The 21,833-nt window shown below is 45.0% G+C and overlaps 1 protein-coding gene across 2 annotated transcripts in view; it reads right to left on the reverse strand.

Annotated features, from left to right (window-relative positions):
* Positions 1 to 21,833, reverse strand: part of AMMECR1L (AMMECR1 like) — a 510,558-nt gene that overhangs the window by 426,666 nt on the left and 62,059 nt on the right. The window contains exon 1 of one of the 2 annotated variants that reach the window (XM_069617806.1): positions 12,456 to 12,582. The exons of the other annotated variant lie outside the window; for it this stretch is intronic. The gene's annotated coding sequence lies outside the window, so the exon portion shown is untranslated. Of the gene's footprint in view, positions 1 to 12,455; positions 12,583 to 21,833 lie in introns of those variants that run through there. 2 annotated transcript variants of the gene reach the window in all.

Raw genomic sequence — 21,833 nt, forward strand, 5'->3', positions numbered from 1 at the left:
GGGAGGGAGGCGGGCGGGCAGACGTTGGGGTTGGGAATGGAGGGGGGGGTTTGAAGGGTTGTTGGGGGGGGGGGAACGAGCTTGTATCTGGACGTTGTCACGTAGGGGACAAAAGACCAAGGGTGTACAAGCGGGGACGGGATATGGATAGAATGGGAGACCGGACGATAGCCACCTGGAATGTCAGGGGGCTTGATAGTTATTTGAAGAGAAATAAGGTCATGATGTACCTGAAACGGCCACATGTCCCTTTTACGCTCTTACAGACCACAGTAGAACCTGATGGGAGGATGGTGCCAATAAGAGGACTGGCGGAAAACAGGGAAGTGAGCATTATTAACACATATATCCCCAATCAAGACACAGGGGGCTACTTTAAGTCCTGTAAAATTAGCCCCTACATGGGAGGAGAAGTCATATGGGAGGGGACTTCAACTGTACACTAGATCCCAAAATAGACAGATCAGACAGTAAGATGGTGAGGGCCTTGTAGGGGGGACTTACACCTGGTGGATGTATGGAGGATGCACCACCCGTGCGAGAGAAAGTATTCCCACTATGCAGCACCACAGGACCTGCAAACATGGCTAGATTATGTGTTTGCCACATCGGGATTGACAGGAGAGTTGATACGCTCAGAATACAAGGCGAGAGTCCTGTCAGGCCACTCGCCACTGATCGTGGAATGGCGGTGCTCTCCGCCCAGAGCATAAATTCCGACATGGAGACTTAGAGCCGAGGCATTGAAAGATATGGAGTTTAGGGAGGACCTGAGGGAAGAGATAGTGGAATATTTTGAACACAACACAGGGATTGTGGAATCAGCAGGAACACTGTGGGAGGCTTCTAAAGTAGTGTTGAGGGGGGCAGCAATATCCAAATCTAAAGGACTACAAGACGAGATCACTAGAGGGTTACACGCAGCAGAGAAGAAGCTTGAGGAAATTATTCATGGGGGGGCACTCTAAAGAAGAGGTACAGACCATTGGAAGCTTTGGGGGAGACGGATTTAAACTACAAAAAGTACATAGAAAGACAGCACTTCGGGGGAGATAAGCCGGGCAGGTTGTTGGCCTGGTTGTGCTAATGTGAAACACCTAAGCAGCCAATTACAGCCATAAGGGATGCCAATGGGCAAACGCAAGGTACTCAGGAGGGCGCGAATGATGGTTTTGTAGAGTTTTACCAGCAACTGTATGCAGATACGGGAGGGGAGACCGAGGAGGACATATTGGAGATGCTGGAGGACATTGGTCTTCCTAAACTGGAAGCACTGGACAGGTAGAACTTGGAGGTCCCGATCACCCTAGAGTTGTTAGAGGCTGTGATTAAGCTCGTGCCCACCGGGGAAGCACCGGGAGCAGAAAGACTTCCTAGCGATTTTACAAAACGTATAGGACGGACTTGCTCCCCCGATGCTGGCAATGCTGAATGAAGCAATGGAGAAGGGAGAGTTGCCAGAATCTCTGAGGGAGGCGGTCATTATCCTGCTCCTCAAGCCGAATAAGCCTGGTTTAGATTGTGGATCCTACATACCACTACCCCTATTGAACCAAGACAGTATCGGCAGTGCTGGAGAACAGACTGAGACCGTCATCAATAAACTTATACATCCTGACCAGACGGGGTATGTCCCGCATAGGAACATATCAGATACCCTCAGGAGGCTCCACCATATCAGAGCAAACAGAGAAGGATGCAGAGGAGATGGCAATAGTGTCATTGGATGCAGTGAAGGCCTTTGACTTAAATGGGCATGGCTGATGGCGAACCTGAGAGGGTATGGGATGGGGGCGGTATATTTGAGATGGGTACGCCTGTTATATAGCGCACCACTGGCCCATGTCATACGGGCATAATCAACTCTGATTGATAGACACTTGGCAGGGGCTCCAGACAGGGTAGCCCGTGGTCCCTGATGTTTATCTTGGCCTTAGAACCTCTGGCAATATATCTGAGGCATCATTATCGAGAAATAGGGATTCCTACGAAAGGGGGACTACACGGGATTTCAATGTATGCCAATGATATGTTCTATTTAAGATGCCCTGAAGAGAATTTAGAATACATATTTGAAGTGATGGACAGATACGCATCGTCATGTATGTTCCCGTTGGGCAGGTACAAAGGGATACCACAAAGTCAGCTACCGGTACTACAAATACAGTGGAAAACTGAGTCCTTTAGATACCTGGGGATTGATATATATCATACGGCAGAGGCCGAAAATAAACACAACACAGTGGAGTTGGTGTCCAATATTGAATGTTGCATGAAGTTCTGGGCCAAGATCCCTTTGACCATGATGGGGAGAGTGGCATTATTAAAAATGATAGTATTGCCTAGGTTGCTGCACTTCTTCGGGAACATACCTTACATAATACCTAAAAGATTATTTGTCAAGCTACATAGCCTGTGCAGATGATTTATATGGCATACTACTTGAAATAGGGTAGCATTGTGGAAATTGCTAAATACATATGATAACGGGGGTATTAGGTTGCCAAATGTTGAGGTGTATTACTTAGCCAGTCAATTGCAGTATGTCGCCAGGTGGCTGTCAGATGACCCAACACCGGAGTCTACACAACTAGGGGCTGAATGCCCGCAGTTCTTCCTAAAATAATGGATTTGGGCCCTGAAGGCACGACAGAAGGGATGCACGTGGCTGTTGGGTCTAGGGGCGAAGGTATGGCAGAGAGCTTGCCAGGTGGTGAATCCGACCCCGTGGTCCCCACAGATACGATTAGTGACACTGACGGGGGTGGATGAACAACTGAGGGTGATAATTCGTAGACAATGAGAACCGAGTGGTATTGCAACGATTGGGGATATGCGGCAGGTTGGGGAGATGATGGAATTTGACACACTAGTACAAAACGCTGGGCTGAATAAAGGGCAATATATCACGTACACCAGGTTGGTGCAGAAAATAAGGAACACATGGGCAGAAACAGTACTAGAGGGAGAGCCCCACTCTGTAATAGAAACAATTAATGATGTATCAGAGGGAGGCCACAAGGTCTCCCGTATATATGAGCTGCTTATGTCCAGGGTTGGTAGAGAGGTGATCCAGTTAAGAGGGGAATGCGAGGAGGAAGTCGGAGAAACCATGGGTGACGGGCTGTGGGCAAGAACCCAAAGATATCACAAAAAGGTATCTAGGAATGCCAGATTGGAACAAATCCAGTTGTATATTACTCAGAGTGTATATGACCCCACAGAGGATCACGCAATTTAACGACGTCGGAATACAAACTTCCCCTAAATGTGGAGAGGTGAATGCCGGGATGATGCACATGTTTTGGGGGTGCCCTGAAATAAAGAGATTTTGGGGGGAGGCGACACATTGAATGAGAAAGGGATTAAACTGGAAGTAGAATCGGTGTGGGCGGGTTCCCCAGACCGCACAATTTGAAACATGTATGTAAGCTTAAGGACTTGGCATTCTTACTAGCCAAGCGCAGGATCGCAATGGTATGGAAAGCTAATAGTAGAACGAGGGTGGAAATGTGGTGGCGAGACCTCAGTAAATGGGTGGAAGCTAAGACTGTGGTGTGGAGCGAAGCAGTTAACACGGGTGGGGTGGGGGAGGTGAGGCATTGATGGCAACAATGTTTGAGTCCATCCAACTGGAGGCTAGTGAAGAGGAACCCCTAATAGAAGTGGTAGAGGATACACCCCCACTTGAACCATAGATAAGGACGGAAAGGAGCAGCCTCGGGGGAAATGATAACCATGTAATTATGGCTGCAAGATAATGTTGTGAGTTGGTTGATTGTTCATTTTTGAAAATTGATAAAAAAGTTAAAAAAACAAAAATTAAAAAACTTTTTTAAACGTTGCATTCGAATAGACGCACGTTTTTATATACCTACCATACATAGATGTTGCACCTGTGACAGGTAAAAACATGCTTTTTCTTAAAAACAACTCCATCTGTTGGACGTAAAAGCAACACACGCTAGTTTACAATTCCATTTCAATGTTTCCGATTTAGAATGGTTCAAATACGTGCCGAGAGAGCAGCAGAGCGACGTGCAGCCAGACTTTAGGATGCACGGTTGAGAGCGCGGGGATCGTGCTCTGCTGCTTCAGATCTTCGTTCTCAACAGAATGAACGCGACAGGCTGAGAGTGGCTAAAAGATATCAACGAGAAACAGCAGATCAGCATCAAACAACTCCGTGCTCAGCAATCACGAGATTACAATCGCCTTGCATTCCGGTACAACCCAGCTGATGATTATAGTTTGAGCCGGCATGTTCTCATCGACACCATGACTGAAGTGTGTCTTTATTGCAAGGCACTGAGATTTAATGGAGAAACGAAAGCAATGTGTTGCGCCGCCGGGAAAATTAAACTGCCTCAACTTGGAGAACCGCCAGAGCCATTAAAAACTACCCACAAGAATTGTCAAATTAAACATATTAAAAATGTGCGCTCTCTCTTTTCTTTCTTTTCCACTTAACCAGGAAGGAATGTGTAGCCCGCCTGGGGGAGGTAATTGGGGGCAAGGTACCAGAGGGAAGTGGGTTGTACAGGATGTCTTGGTTGATTTACATGGGTTTAGGAGGACCAACACAGGTTTACTCTGGGTCCTTACATGGGCTCAATTCCAGAGATGGAGTGTCAGGGGGAACTAGAGTCTGGTTGATCCTGCCCAGTAACAGGCACGGGGGGTTCGGCGGATGAAGGGAGAGGTGGTTCAGGGGCCGGGGGAGATACCAACAGCAGCCACTCATTAGTACGAGCCGCACGGTAACACCATGGGAAAGAGGGAAGTGCTTTGGGTTACCTTCCTAAACGTCAGGGGGCTTAATTTCCCGGTTAAGAGAAGGAAGGTGGAATCATTTTTGGGGCAGGGGAAGTCTGCGATTGTAGCCCTCCAAGAGATGCACGTTTAGAGGCGAGACAGGCATACGCTGAAAATTAAGGGGTATCGCCATCTGTTCGCCCCGGGAAAGACGAGAACGCTATTCAGGACATCCCAGGCTTCCAGGTCATAGCTACTGAGGGGGACACAGAGGGTAGGTATATGGCAGCCTATTTTCAATGGGAGAGGGGGACATATACAGTGGCAGCAATCTACGCTCTACACCCTCAATATGGGGCAAGATTGGTTCTTGCGGGTGACACGGACCAAATGGGAGACTTTTGTCAAAGGGAACATAACATTGGTAGGTGACTTTAATCTTGCCTGGGACCCAAGAGAAGATAGAAGCGTAAGGGTGTTCCACAACCAGGTGGCGCAATCTGCCTGCTTGAAGGACACATGGCCCAATTGGGGTTGGTAGATGGCTAGAGTAAACTGAGGGGGAGGGGCTATATATTTTATTCCCACGTTCATGGATCCCAGTCAGAACATGCGCCCATAACGATTACCTTAAATATGGGACAGAACGAACCAGGCCTATGGCGGTGGAAGTTCCCTAGCCAACATCCTTAAGGATGGAGTCCAATGTGAGGACAAAGAAATAAATCTTGGATTACTTTGCATTTAACGCAACAGAGAGTGTACGTGACCGGGTGGTGTGGGACACGTTTCAGGCTACATTGAGTGAGGAGCTCATCACAATGAAGTGCCAGAGGGACAAACAACTAGGTCTCTTACAGGAGGAATTGGAAGCTAAACTTAAACTAATAATGGATCAAACAAAGCAGTGAGTACAATGCAATGGGATTATCGGCTAATTATGGGGAAATTTGATGTTCTGCAGACTAGAGCTGCAGAGCGTTCATTTCTCTACCTCCAACAGAGGTATTCTGTCAAAGCCAATAAGGCGGATCGCCTGTTAGTGAGGTTGATTCGGGGGAAAAAAAAAGTTTATTAATATTCATCCCTGTACTCAGATTCCCTGAGGAGGAATACCTGTCTCGTTGACCTCTCCCTAAAATCACTCAAGAATGGGAAGAACTTGAGGGAGACATTACTCAGAGGAAGTAAGGGCAGCCAAAGCTGCCCTGCCATCAGAAAAGACCCCGTGCCCGGACAGCTTTCCAGCGCATTTCTACAAAACCTTTAGAGAGGCACTGATATTGTGCCAAGTCCGGTATACTCATTGCAAATGAAACTAATACAAATGGTACAAAGAAACACAAATAATATATATTATTAAAATAAATGGTTTATTTAAATACAAGAAGGCCCAGATAAATCTTGGGGGAAATAAGTACTATCACATTATATGTAATCACAACTATAAAAACACAACACTGTGCTTGAAGGTACACAGATCAAAGCACAGACCTTATTAGGAACACCCAACAGTAGTTCTAGGGAAGTCAAACCTTTTCATGCACATTCAGTATAGGTTACACCTATTCTTGGGGAGTAAAAACCAATGTTCACTTTCAGATTACATTCAGTAATTAAAGGGTAGTAGACCCTACCAGTTGTACCGTGACGCTCAGCAACAAATCACATAGTCAACTGGACAGTATAAGTTTTGTGCATAGTGGAACATTTATTCTAAGTACAGTGAACACATACCTACTTTTGTGATAACACACAGTTATACTAGGTGAGTAAATCCTAAGGATGTAATATTCAATTACAGGTGCTTTTGAGATCAGTGAAACACAGATTGAGATTATTACTGGATGGCACACAGCTAACTCAAGGTAAGTAAAACCCATATATTTTTTCAAGGAGCTAACAGAAGCTTGGAGCAGGTATGTACCCAAAACTCTTGTGTCTGTGTAAAACAGACCAGTGAAAGCAAAACCCAATGTTACACTTTAGGAATGACTCAGTACAACATATCATGGGAAGCAAGAACCAGTTGGGGAAAACTCATACAATTATCCTAACAGGAATAATAAAGTGAAACCAACAGCATTATTTTTGGGAAGAGGCACAGCCAATCACATGTGAGTAATATAGCCTTACATCTACTTTCTGTTAGAATGGAGAAACAGTTTCTAAGGAAAGAAAGATGTTACATATACCTTTCAGAATAGTGCAACACACATTCAAGGTAAGTAAGAACTTTTGTAACTGTTCACTCTCGGAGTTCCAGTTACCAACCAACTTCTTTTGCAAGTAAGTAAACGTCCCAATCCTCTAAATGTACTTCCCTTATTCTTGGAGCATGAGTGTTCTCAGTGGCAGAAGTGGGTCACTAGGGTCTAGTGTCCAACAGGCAGTGTCAGGATAGGTTTTTAAGTAGCAAAAGTCAGAGTTCCTTGGGAAGACTGTTCAAACAGGTGAGCATTTTACTTTGGGCTTCACAGAAGACACCTTAGGAGGATTCCAGCAGTGGGACTGGATGAACTGAACGAGAGGCCTCTCAATCAAAGGAAACACCCCACAACTACACAGGAATCACAAGAGACATAAGGTAAGTAAATCACCAAGCCAGCACAGTACCTCAGCACAGAAGAAGATTTTGCAGAGGGAGAACTTCAGGATCTGCAGCCAAAAACCTGGTTGCTGGATTCCTTTTTGAGGTGACTGAAAACAGGACCTTGGAAGGGACTTAGTAGCAGAGATCAACTGGGAAGGCTCTAGGCAAGGTTTTCCACGTGGCTGGATGTGGCTCTTTGGATTTGGCGCCTTTTACAGGAGCATAGAAGACAGAATATCGCTGGTCGGATTCTCGGCGTTACAAAGGACCAGCACTCTGGTGAGGGGACTTTTCAGACTTGATTCGTGTCTCTGGAGATCCAGCAGGATGCCCACAAAGATTTCAGCGAGATTCGGAAGACTGCGTGCTGCACAATGGCTCGAGGTCCCAGGGTACTGCAGCCCCGCAAGGTCGGAGCACAATGTGGGATGGCTCAAAATGCAGGTCTGTCTATTGGGTCGGGTTCATTTTTGGAGTCCCCAGGTCGATTGGAAGGAAGGGCTACAGCAGGCTCAGGTTACACAGCAGGCTCTCCGGTCGCTGGAAATTGTCTCAGCTGCTTTTCCTTCATCATCCGCTTCGGTTTTGGTTCCAGTGGTCAACTTGTCTTCAGCTTTCAGGTTTGAAGTATTTAACAAGAATTACAGCATAACGTCTGCATTCTCTTCCTGAATTTTACAACAAGGGGTGGTCTGGTTGTCCAAACAGGACAGCCAGCCGTCCAATGGGATTTGTCCCCATTCAGGCAAGGAGGAAGACAAAGAGCTGTGGCGTTTTGGACTCCTCTGTCGCTTCCTACCTTCACAGACAGACTGGAGCTTGGGAAGGGAGTCCAGATGACTCCCGCCGAAGAAGAAAACAATCACACAAAGGAATTTCCCACCCTGGAAGCCAGGGGAAGGAAGAAGGAAGGACAAGAAACACTAAAATGGCAACAAAAAATAAAAAAAAAAATAAGACGGGCCATTTTGGTAAAATGAGCACCATTGGGTGCCTTTAATGCAGCGGTCAACACAGCCAGTGGTAAAGGTGCACCAAATTAGCAAAATGCATCACTGCCAGCAGCCATTAAATGTAAGCTTGTCCGTGTAACAGAATTGTTACAGTTTTAGTGTGAAAGGGGATATATTGTATCTGCACAGCCCTCCACATTAGGTGGGGTGTACTGGTTTCACCAAATAAAATGTAAAAGGGATCCAAAGATCCTTTCTACCCTTGGGAACTGTAGCGATCTCAAGAATAGCCAGAGAAAGGTAAAAGGGGAGCCCTTAGGTCAACCCAGAAACAACAGACACTTATTGCCAAAAGGTTGTCCAAGAGGATAACTTTGAAAAGACACTATGAAGAGTCTAAAAAATGACACCCATAAAAATAGTAAAAGATTCGATGAGTGTGGAAAAAAGTTCCCACAACAGAGGTATGAGGAAAAATAATACCAGTAAAGCAAAACCTTCTGGGGTTGACACAGGTCAGGAAGATTCACCATTAATATGAAAATCTTACCTAACAGATGTCACTATGCGGTTCGTACCGGCCGATTGCCCTTATTAATCTAGACACAAATATATTGGTCCCGACCAGTCGGGATTTATTAGGCATAGGCAGACCTCGGATAACATTCGGCCAGTATGTCACCTGATTGAAAAAGTAAATAAATCTAGAACCCCTGCACTTATACTAGCGTATGTCACGGCCCGGCCAGTGGGGGTTCCCCCAGGTTTCTTCAGGACCCTTCAAAAACATGTGGAGTCACTTATTTGGAACCGCAAGAGACCCAGGGTAGCTATGCAGATGCTAATGTCTCTCAGAAGCAAGGGAGGGCTGGGAGCACCAAACTTCTGCCTCCATTTCCTTGCGGCCCAAATCAGAGGGACCCGGGACTGGTTCAGGGGTGATTGCGGGAAGGTCTGTGTCAAATGGACAAAGAGGTGGTGGGCTTGGCGCTGGACAAGGTGTTGTGGTGACCCAAGGGGGATAGAGCTGCAAACATCTACTGTAGCAGGATAGGGGGACCTAGTGGGGGACTCATGGGATGAGCTGGTATGGAGGGTGAATTTGAACACCTTCCACTCCCCACTGACGTCGCCGTTTAGGAATCCCCAGTTCAGGCCGGGTATGGAAAGGGGTGCCTTCAATGGGCGGTAGGGGGTTGCAAACTACGGAACATGTTCTTGGGTCAGAACATTTAATCCTTTGCACAGTGCAAGCCGAACTTCGGACTAGAGGAGGGGGAGAGGTATCGCTACTCTCAACTGAGGCACTGGCTTAGGAACCCAAATGGTCAGGTCAACGGCCACCAGGTATCTCATGCCCTTTGAACGGTTTGTAACCACAGACACAGGGAACATGCATTTGGTAGGAGCGTTATATGGAATTATAGCAGAAGGGGCAAGGAGCCAGGCATGGCACTATATGGAGCAGTAGGAAACTGCAGTGGTGCAGCCGCTGGAGGGGGAACTACTTTGTACTCAGTTATGGGACAATATCCCCAAGCTCACGCGGGCAATCCATATTCAGGAGATGTGGGTTAAGATAATGGTCCATGGGGTATCTGGTAAATTCATCAATGGACTTTCCATCGAATTACTTTCCATTGAGGGATTTGCATTGAGAAAATATGCATTGAATGCATATTTTTAAAGGGTTCATTTTTTTGGGAGGGGGGTTTAAAGAATAAAAAAACTGGGGGTTATGAGGGACCCCTTCATAAAAAATTCAAAAATAAGGGAAAAAATGCATTTGATGCAAAGTTTTCGATGGAATGGACCCTCGATGGAAAATATTTGATGCAAAGACCATAAATCGGTCCAAGGTATCTGACCCCAGAAAACGACTTCAAAATTCTACCCAACTGCGTCAGCACTCCGCTGGAGGCGAACTGGGATTGTGGAAGCGTATCTGGTGGGAATGCCCAGTCATACAGCCTTATTGGGACATGACCTGTGTATCAATGAATAGTATTTTTGGGAGTCAGATGCCGGACAAAATAGGGATGGCCATCCTGGGAACGGGCGGGGTTCTCGAAAATCTACCCTTGAAAGCTCAAAGAAAAACATTAGTCATCCTGATAGTGGCGGCACACAAATGGAAACAAAAAGCTGCCCCCACAGAACACGAATGGGTTGATTCAAGGGGATCACCAAAGGTTTCTCTTGGGTTAGGACATTGTCCTGCAGCAGGACTCGGGGGGCCTAATGGTGCCCAAGGAAAATTAGATTGCTGGGGCTGGAGTACTCGCTCCATTTAGGTAGGACGCCTTCACGGGAAGCTGGGAGGAAATATGGCTGGGTGAGGCGAGAACTATGGCGGTGGGGGGGGCCTTCTCAAACGGTGCAAGGGCCTGTACTCCAGCTGGCCACTCACAGAAACTTGGGACCCGGAGCCATCTACAGAGTTTATGGACTTGGGGGAGGGTGGTTGGCAGGACTGGGTGCGTCCTTGGTTACATTACATGTGTTGGGATTGGGTTTGAAAATGAAAAACTTTATTTTTATTTTTATGTACATTGTTACAATGTTGCCATCACCAACCAAAATCAGCTACCTAGCCCATCACAATCACATGCACACACACATTCTTTGACTCAACATTCACTCGCTTATTCACACAGAGAATTCACTCACTCATTGCATGAGAGGATCAGAAGGGACCTTCCCATACATTTTATATTCCCTGTACCTGTTCCAAATAGGCAGAGGGAAATGGTGTTTTTTTAGATTTGCTTTCGAAAAGTGCACCCCTTTTCAAAATCGTGATTTACTTGAAAATGCAGAGAACCCCCTTTCCACCCTCTGGCTTGCGCAGTTGTGCATTTGGTAGGAAAAGAGCACCTCAATGTGCACAGCTAAGATGCACACATTTAAATGTCCTTTGTGGACGGTTCACCAACTTTTTGGCGCACGTGAAGTGAATGAGCATTCTATCATTTGCACCAAATACGTTTTGAAAATGGTGACAGCATGGTTTATCTCTACTGATCCCTTCTTTACGCTGTACGTTCATTTCAAATAGGGTGGCTCGAGGTGTCGCTCGAGGTGTCAGAGGGGAATTAGGAATGGGAAAGGACATGCAGGAAGGAAGGGTGCATGGGGTTTTTACTGTTTCTGCAGTCATTAACCGCGGATTTGCTCATGAGTTGTGTTAAATACCATTTGCTCCAGAGCAGATACTGTTACTGGAATCGTTAGCCCCAGAGTACGTACTGTTTATGCCATCATTCTCGCAGAGCAGGTAGTGCGTCTATGGTTATAAGCCCCAGGGTAGGTATTCTATCACACGTAAAGGATTAACAGGTATTGTATCAAACGTCATTAGTTACAGGGCAGATACTGCTTCTGGAATCGGTATCACAGATTCGGTAGTGTGTATGTAATTATTTGCCCCAGGGAAGGTATTATCGGATGCAGCTGATGAGCAGGTATGTACTGTATGGAAAGTCATTAGCTCCAGAACAGGTATTGTGTCTGCACTCATTCGCTCCAGCGGGATGTGATGGGCGTTTACCATTAGCGCTAGATAAGGTAGTGTCGGCTGCTATTCATAGCGTGTCGTTTCTGTGTCTGCAGCCATTAGACCTAGAAGAGACACTGTGACTGCAGTTATTATCCATAGAAGGGTCATTAGAGCAGCTAAAGTACTGGAACTGCAGCCATGAGCCCTGGGGAATCGTTACTTTGAGATTAGGCACGGGAACTGGAGACAGTACCCGTCTGCAATCATTAGCCCGTGCAGTTGTGTATATGGTCACTTACACCAGACCACGGTCTGTATGGTTACTGCGTCTGGGAGAAATCCGGAGCCTGAACTGTACCATAAATGAGCTTTGGAGCAGCTATTGTGTCTGCACTACCAACAACAGGCTGCCAGGTGTAATTTCAAAACCAGATGTTCATAAAGTCACGCACTTACACATTTTAATGTCAACATGTGAGGAGTACAATACAAGGAATTACAGCTTCAGCCTCTTACTTCAACGTGCATTTCCAGAGGTTTCAAAAGGGCTCCTCTTACCAATATAATAATAAAGGGGTGGGAATGATCTAAGTTAACGGATTCTAAAAGAAATGCATACCAAATTCATTACAAGAGCAGGAGTGCATGCACTCACCTGATGCTGCCTGGAAACTGAAAAGGAGCGTTTGGTAAAGGGAGGCCTTATGTTACTTTCATTATAAATTGAAACACACATTTAAAGTCCCTGTGAGACCCGATAGCATTGTGTTTGTTTAAAAATTGGCCGATCCTTTCTAAAATGCCTTTCACTTTCCCTGACGTATTTCACGTATTTCTGAAATGCCTTTAAGTCGTCGGGACGTTTTCACGTAGGACGTCTACGTGCCTAGGAAGAGAATCATGGAGGAAGGAAGACTGTATGTTATGCACGTCAGGTATATTTAGGTATCGGTGGGTTTGTTTTTCTTATACTTATTTTGCTTTTGGTTGTAGCAATAGCGGGTCTTTGTGTGTCTTTTTGGCAAGTAAGTAGTATCTCCATCTTCCCCCTTCCTAACCCCCGCAAACAGAAGTGATTAATATGGCTGTGCAGCGCACGATGAGGACATTTTAGGGCAGTTGTTTTTTTTTGTAAATTCGGCTGTCAGCAAGCCAGAGTTTTTGTTTGCTTAAGCGTTCTTGCATGTTTTCCACTTTCAAATGGCAGTGGCTTTTTGCTGTATTCACGGGCTTTTCTCATACCTGCTTACATTTCAAAAACCTTGAGATTTATTTCATACGAATCCACGCCCACAGTTATTCAAGACTACGCCCACCTATTTGTTAAAAAAGAACTCCGGCTGGGTGCTTTGCTTATTCTTGGCATAATGTGCACGATTAGACTCCTTGTTGCCTCATCGCACTTCTAAGGCTCCCAAAATGTGCACCCATTCTCCATGGTCAGATAAACATCAGCTAGCATATGAGCAAGAACGCCCCTACAAATGTTGACAAAGGTGCTGATTGCATTTTTCTACAAAACGCACCACATATTATCAATGCATAAAAGAGACATGCATTGTAATCTATTATCGCTTCAAAATTATTTAAAAAAAAAAAAAACGGTTTATTTATTCACGCCTCCAAAATTTATATCCAAGGGTTTTCATGTGCACTGCTTTCCTGTTGTGATCCTCTCCTGTTCAGGCCTCCTGTCAGCTCTTGTAATGTTATTAACAAAACCGGCAAAGGGTGGTCTTCTGGCCGAACAAAAGCAGGGTGACCATCATTGTTCAAGGAGGGACCTAGTTTCCCAGATTGAAAAGCAGCTTTTGATGCTGCTGTTTGTTACCTTTAATGGTCTTTAACCTGCTGGGCACACCCTCAAGTGAAGCCAGTTTGCGGCTGTCAATCACTGCCCCTCATTACTTTGGAAGCCCAGATGGTTCTGGCTCTTCCCGAGAGATAATGAAGATCATGGCCTGCCTCAGCCCTGACCAGGCTTTACCAAGCCCCCATCTTAGCCTCCGCCAGGTGTGTGGGGAGGGGCGGCGGGGGGAGGAGGTGGCGGTGGTGGTGAAGGCTCATGACCTAATCTTCGCTGTGCACCTTTTCCCCAGCTGCCACTCCCGCATGTCCTGCCTTTGCTCATCCTGTTTGTTTTCTTCTGTCCTGAAAGGGACACCACATGAATCAATGGGCCATGAACATCCCTGGGGTTGGGAGGGCGGCATCACTGTTGAAAGTAGGCATTCTACATGCTGGGCACATTATTGTTCAAATGTGCATTTTACACATTGATCGGAAAAAAGTAATTTGAAAACTCCAAAATGCTGCTGAAACGTGCATTCACTAGTTGACTCGTTTTCTTTGAAATGTTTAAAAAAAAAAATAATTGTCGGAGCACCACACCAATATTCTGTAATTTGTGTGCCCCTTGCTTTGTGTTTTATCACAGGTTATATTTATAAAGATGGTATGTTTGTCAAAGTGGTTAATCACAAATGCTTCCATTGTGCTAACCGCAGTTATTAAGAAATTAAACTGTGGGTTCATGGGTGCCAACTTTTGATTTGCACTACAGGGGCAGAAATACCCCAACCCATCCCCTGGCCACATTTTATAGCACTTCCTTTTTTATAAGGAATTGCATAAAGTCATGATAACAAGTTTTAAATCTCTCTCTCATATATATCTATCTCAGCGACAGTCTGTCAACCTGCTGAGCTACCCCGGTAGCCACTACTATAGAGCGATCTTTTGATGTACTAAAAATCACTGCATTACCTGCAGTACTTTAGTGCACCACTGCCATAGAAGTGATTTAAAGTGGAATTAATGTAGATCCTCCTGCTGTGGGTGCCAGGCCTTTGCCTGCATGGTGCACCATATGCTGCAGAGAAGCCAGGGGCCCTCTTGTCTGGCATGGCAGCCGCGGCAGAGTCTGCTGCTACTTCAGCGCGGTCACTGAATTGCAGTATAAGCAAAGTGGCCATTGCTCAATGTTTCCGAAAGTTAGCTTGGTGGGATAAGCACTACTTTGTCAGATTCTATGTAAGATATGTAGATGAATGATTGTAATGTCAGCAGGCAGGACTTCTCAACTATTCTAGGCATGGAATAGAAGGGGTAAAATGTAACAAGCTGATGCACTGTTTCTCTCGCTCTCATCATTTTTTGTCTCTGTGACTGAGCATGAATCACGTTTTCAGGTATGTGCTCTGTTCTCTCTGCCAGCTGGAGTGGACGGGCCTATAGGGAACGTTGGAGATTTCCTGGTAGGACTCTGCACCCTTTTGTGTGCAGTGGAGGATTTGCGCTGACAGAATGCAGGGCGCAAATATTGCTAAGGTCGTTCTGGTAGGTGTATAATATTTCTTTATTGTACCTTTTCAATTGCACGAACACAAATTAGGACTCTCATCCCATCTAGGACCTCGAAGTCACCAGCAGCAGTGGCATCATCAAATTCTGTCTGTAGTAGGCCTTGCTGAAGGTAAAGTGCTGTGAGTGAAAGTAAGGCAATTTTAAAGGTATAATTGGAGTCACAATCGGGGATTTCAAACCTATTTTTGAGTCTGTTCCTTTCTCGTGTCCAGTTTGGAGGGGTGGGGAGCTACTCAAAGTTCATGTCTTGAGTGGGAGTTACAGTGCACTGTGTACTCTCGCCTGGTTTCCCAGCATTAGGTCCTGCTTACTAGCTGATGTCGAACACCCATGAGCTGATTTTTAGCCCCTGCTCATCTAATATTAATTTTGAAATTTCAGGTAGACCCATGTGTCCTTGACTAACTGTTTTCATTGCAGAAGCATCGCTCCAAGCCTCAGTGTACCAACCTGACCACGTATAGCCCAGCAAGAAAAATCCAGTGAAGGATTTGACCTAGTCACGCCGGCAGTTTTTTATTTTCCCTATGTACCATTGATTGAGTAGACGTGATAAAGGTTTATATGGGTAATGTGCATACAGGTGTGGTTTTGGCCACCAATCTGTGGCCTAGTCCAGGAAAACGTTTAATTCTAGCTGGGACTTTATTGAAACAGGGAGTCTTTTGAGACTTCTATCAAGTTGGTGTTTTAAGAAAATAATAATAATAATCCAACTAGTAGTTGACCCATTTTTGTGAGGGTTTATTTTTCCCCAAAGCTTTTCACATGGCTCCTTTAGAATCTTTGCACATGGTGTTTGCCCTCTTTTCGCAGGCGTTTGGAAACTTTGAAAGCTTGAAATGGTTTTTAAAAACTAACTTGACATACTGGGTTTACAATCTTTTCTCAGAATCAGGCTCCTTTTTGAGATGGATTTTTTCCAAGTGGCCGAAGATGGTAGGAATCTCAAATGAGAAGGAGAGGTGGAAACAGACAAAAGAAATGCAGAAACACGGAAATATGATGACTCTTATTTGGACTCTTTCACATGGATCGCAGTTGATGGATAAGTTGAGTTGCAGTGTGTGGTTTGTGGAGCTAAATTAATGACAGCCTGAGGCCAACACAATTAATGTGGCAATCGGAAACAAAACATGCCGATTCAGTAAAAAACTGGGATTTCTTTGTACGGTAGCTGCAAGGCATAAAACAGCAAAAAGACATTACTGGTCCGGTGCTAAACCATGGTGGTGCTATCGGCGGGTTGCCGCCGGACCCGTTATATTGTACCAGCGCCTGACTTACCAGTGCCACTGGGAGATTTCAACTCCAGCGGCCTGGGAAGTCAGGCGCCAACAAGTTCCCATAGGACTCTATGAGAATGGGGACACTGAAGTGCTGGCACCGTTGCCAACGATACTGGCACCTCCATGAAGCGGCTGCCTACAATGGCTGCTGTGCCTGCCAGGGTCAGACCTGCTGGGCACAGCGGCCACAGCAGTTAAACAGAGTTTGCTGGTCCTGAAACAAGGGTGCCGGTGAGCATACCGGCACCTTTGTTTCCGGACCAGCAAACTTGTAATGAGGCCCACTGTGTGCCTGGCCAAAAACAAAAAGCTTTTTACTGAAGCTGAGAAGTTGATTCTGCCAACAGTTGATATCTTGCTTGAAACCTACAGTTGGACGAGGTCACTGATAATTCAAAAGAAGCTCATTTGATTGCTAATATGATTTACTGCTATGGAAAAGAAATATTGGAGGATTTATTTTGTAAACCAATCAGGGCAGAGCAACTGAATCATTTCCCAAAGTTCCCACTGCCTAAAGTAGGTGGTGTAAGGAAGGCATGGTAGCAACAGTACAGATAAGACAATAGATGCAAGTTAAAAATCCTTTATTAAATAAGGGCCAGAGGGTTGGAGCAATTCTTAATGGGAGTAGTCTCGAGCATGAAACAAAAGAAAAGCAGCCCCCATCAGTAGTCAAAACAAAATGGCTTGTACTAAATAAACCTAACTTGGCCCTCCTTAAACAGCAAATGTGTACAGGAAAGTAAAGAAAGAGTGTTTACAAAGGCAATGTCAGAATGGCTTAAATAATATCCCCTTCCCCATGTTTAATAGCACAGGTGTTTTGAAAGTTCGAATGAACTGGTGGCTGGGACAGTTCCATAAAGTTCAACACACTCTGGCTTACTAGGACACCTTAATACTTCCATCAGTCTTTCAAGCTTCCTAGGCCATAACACCAATAAACATTCCTTTCTCCAATTTTAAACGCACGTTTATACAAGCTTCCTTCTGCCGGGCTCAAACCTACAATGCTTCCGTCCTTAGCCACGGCTTGGGGTTCCCTTCCCCAAGCCTTCAACCTTCTTGTCCCACTCTATGTTCTTTAGGACCTCTGGATCAAAGACTTCGAAACTGTAAGGGTTTTGCTCAGACCTTTACATGACCACTTCAATTTTTCCCAGAACACTTTCAAATTCAGTGAAATGCTTAGGCTCATTTGGCCCTTTGCACAATGTTTATTCACAACTCCTGTTAGGCCTCTTGGCCTTTTCACAATGTTCGCAGAGCCTCTGATGCAGCCTTTCTCTAGGCTCACTATTACAAGGTACATGTGCTTTTCAGCATTTGTTTCCTCTAAGCGACTTCTTGCACCCTTTGCCAAAAAATGCATTACCCTGTTATGCGGGTACCCTTCACTTGTGAGAGTTTCTCTTAATCTCACACACGACCAGCTCTCCTCACTCGCTGGTCGTGCATCTTCAGTTGTGTCAGCAGTGCCTCCCTTGTCACCTCGCTTTCGGGAGGAGAGCGGGCTGCTCGTCGTGCACCTGTGTGTTGGCATGTCTCTTTCTCAGACACGCCGGCCTGCTTGCAGTCAGCTCCGTGAAGGAACAACTTGCGCTTTCTTTCGGGATCCCGACAGTTTAGGGGTCTCTGCTGCATAACCTTCTTGCTCAGTTTCTCTCTGCTGCTTCAGCTCTACAGTGTCTGCTCTGTCTGGTCCCCAGCCTCGTTCAGAGTGTGTTCTTCGAGGTAATGAAAGTCAGGTGTGTGAAATTATGAAGATGTACCTGGCCTCATTAACTTGACATGGTTCTTGGGAAGTCATCTGGGTAATCTTCATACCCTCACTCATCTCAGTGGATTGACCCAAATGTAATGGGGAGGAATTCAGGGAGTTGTAGTCACTGGTATCCCAAGTTGGGATTGGGGTAGGCATGAACAGGTAATACCGTGTCTCGCCATGGGGTGTTTCTCCACACTCCATGAGGACCCACTACCAGGCGATCCTCCCTTGCTTGTTCACCCCCAGGATTGGGATCCACAAACGATGGCCCTTCCCTGGCCACCTGAGTAGGGGATCCCTGGAGAATGGGTTAGTGAAACATCCTTTGGTTTCTCACAGAGGCCTGTGTTGGTATTTGCACGGATGGTGCTCCTTCAGTGTGTGGTGCTATAGGTGGGTTAAAAGCAAGAGTGTTGGCAGTAGCACCACATATATTGTGGACACACTGCATGATACACCGGGAAGCTTTGGCTGTGCACAATATGGGAATGAACTCGGAGGTCCTGACTTCTGTTGTAAAGATTGTACATTTTATTAAGATGCACCCCACAAGAGCCCTTCTGTTTGCCACATTATTTACGGAAATGGGAGCTGAACATGATGCTTTGTGGTCTGGTGGGGAAAGGTTTTAATTTGCATTCATGAACTCTGGGAACAACACTTTCTCCTGGGTTTAGACCAGATGAAAGAAGAGCCTCTGTATGATTCATGCTGGCTTGTATTGTTAGTTTACCATGGCAACCTCCTTAAAAAGCAACATTTTCTTAACCTCTCACTGCAAGGCACAGAAACCACATAATTTGCTATGAATGCAGAAATCTCAGGATTCAAGAAGAAGCTGGAGGTTTGGAGGAGGAGGGTTGATGTCGACATTACCAATGTGGCTCCATTATTAGCAGATACTCTTGAGGAGACAGAATATTATCTTTTATGTGTTGCTGAACTAATAGGAAACTATCTCAGAACAAGTCTCAAAGTACTTTCTGGAGGACAATTGTAACGTCAATGGCTGGTTCAGACTTTCCTAGCAGACGTAGGTGCTAACCTCCCAATACGCCTCCAGGAGGAACTAATGGAGCTTCAAAGTGACCGTCTACTGGACAGCCAATTCAAAAAATTGTCTTTGGATGGATTTTGGCAAAATGTGTCTGCAGAGATTCCAACTTTATTCAAATGTATAGTCCATTTCAGCACCTTGTACCTCCTGTGAGACTGGATTCCCAGCACTTGCAGCCCTAAAGACAAAATATCAGTCAAAGCTGGAGGTGGAAGAACATCTGCAGTTGGCTATGGCAATAATTGCACCCAGTAGTAAAAGACAGGCCCACCCTTCACAATATTTCTGCAATATGCCACTGTCCAACTTGCAAGTGACAGCATTGATAGTAATCTCAAAGTTGTTGTACTTAAACAAATTGTTACATCAGTTGCATGTCAAACGTTACTGTAGGACAACAATAATGACTGTTTTCTTTTGTGAGAAATAAATATCCAACACTACTTTTAGTCAAGTCCTCTGTATTTTACGAACAAATTTTGAATGCTGTGTTTACAAATGTGTCCCCTGATTTGAGTTATTGCAAGCAATCATTTTGAAAGAATTTAGTTTTTGGTACCCACACCTCCATTTGGCGCACCATTCTACTACACCAGGGCACAAACACTGTTTGTAAAACATCTGGAGTCCATGTGTATAGAGGGGCCCTAGCCAGGTACATTTAAACCTTCTTTGCAAAATCAGTGGTTCCAGTGGTCCATTATCCATGTGCTTGCATTGCCCTTGTGTGCGACTTTGCTATGCGTACAGTATGGTACATATTTAACTCGTACACAGAACCGCACCTTCAGTGGGTACGAGTGAATCATTCCAGTGCTTTACTGTGAAGGAAAGAGTCACAAGGGCCCAGCGATTAAGATTTGACTTGGTTGTCTGCTTAAGAACATTGCAGTGTTGCTTGTATATAAAGGGCATGTTGGCGCTATGCTTGTAATTTTCAATAAGTTTCCCAGACAGCTGCATGACAGTGCAGACTCTTGCTGGCATAGATTTCCCTTGTGTGAGGATTGTTGTGTGGCACATAGGAAGCATGAGCAACTTTCGCATGAATCTTCAAAATTGCTTAATTCTGAAACGGGGGGGCCAAGGGGTGCAGTTTGTTTTTGGCTGGAATGAAGGCTGACCAGGTTTTGAATTGTGTGTGGCAGACTGTTTGAGCCGCTGTGTGGTATGAAATGTTCTGCACACACCTCCAGGTGTTTATCTCTGGCCCTAGATGGGTGAAATGCCCTGATGAATGCACTCTTTGATTCCTGCATCTGGTGGCACAGGGCACTTTGGGCTTGGATGAACAACCACAAATAATTTGCTTTTACTTTATAAAAGCTCCAAATTAAATTTGCTGTTGAGGTTCTGCACACAGATAATGGTTGCATATATTTGCCATCCTAACTGTCATTAAGAACGGAGAACACCAGCCATCTCAAAAAAGAAATAAATGAAACGCAGAAGGCCATTCTCTAGTGGCATCCATTCATTGTCCAGCAACTAAGAGATCAGCATTAAAGGAGAGCACCCCTTGTCGCCACCCTCCCCTTCCACCTTGTTCAACCTGGAGAAGATTGTTTACACTCTATGCATCGGTTTCAGATTTGTGGAAAGTCTACAGGACAGGTACTCGCCAGTTAAGTTCAAGGTCAAAGCACCCATATAGAGGTTCTGTAAAGCTGCTCCCATCCATAAAATGTGAAATGCTTGGCATTCAAAGACTGTCATTTTGTATTGTAATGCTTTGAATATTATTTTTTCACTGCTGGAAGTTACAGATGCTATACCCGTTGGGCAGAGTTGTTGTATTGCTTATACGACATTTTATTTTAAAGAACATATAGAGAGCTTCTCAGTTAACAGTAGGCCAAAGTTGTACCTGGCTTTGGGCATGGGGGACAGTGTTCTAATTCCCTACATGACTCGTGCACTTCACCATCTACATTTTAGTTTATGTTCAACACTTGGGGAAATTGCTACATGATTTAATAAATACAAATGTACATTTCAAGGATTACTGCAATGTTCTAGTTATACTTCTGTTCCCATTGTCTGTATAGGTCCGTTAGGTTCCTGGAGGGTTTTAATTGCCCCTTCCATGGGGTTTGTTTTTTCCAGCCATTGCACCTCAGCAGTTAACTGTGATCACTGTCCTTCATTTGAAAAGATCTTTTTTGATCATTGTTTATGATCTGAAGTGAATGCTTTATTTTAATGTATGTTTTTTATTTATTTTTTATTTGTCTCTAATGATGGGACCAGTTAATTCTCATTCGATGTTGTGGAGCTTGGTGCTATTTTCTTGCTTTTCCGGCAGCCTTGTATAACATAGGACTTGCGCGGTAGAAGGAGTTTTCTGACATGGGTGTTGAGTTATTTGCTTTTCTAATTCAAAGTGTGAGGTCACTTTATTCCCTTAAGGTCTTCAAACCTTTTTATGCTGGCCTCCTCCCCCTTGTGTAAAAAATATATTTTTTGGTACCCAAGCCACAAATGCTTATATTTCCTATTAAATGATATTCTATTTATAAACAGTGACCATTATCATGTATTAAAGAGCTT

The sequence above is a fragment of the Ambystoma mexicanum genome, chromosome 10 (assembly GCF_040938575.1).
Source record: "Ambystoma mexicanum isolate Mex_15411 chromosome 10, UKY_AmexF1_1, whole genome shotgun sequence".
Classification (NCBI taxonomy): Eukaryota; Metazoa; Chordata; class Amphibia; order Caudata; family Ambystomatidae; genus Ambystoma; species Ambystoma mexicanum.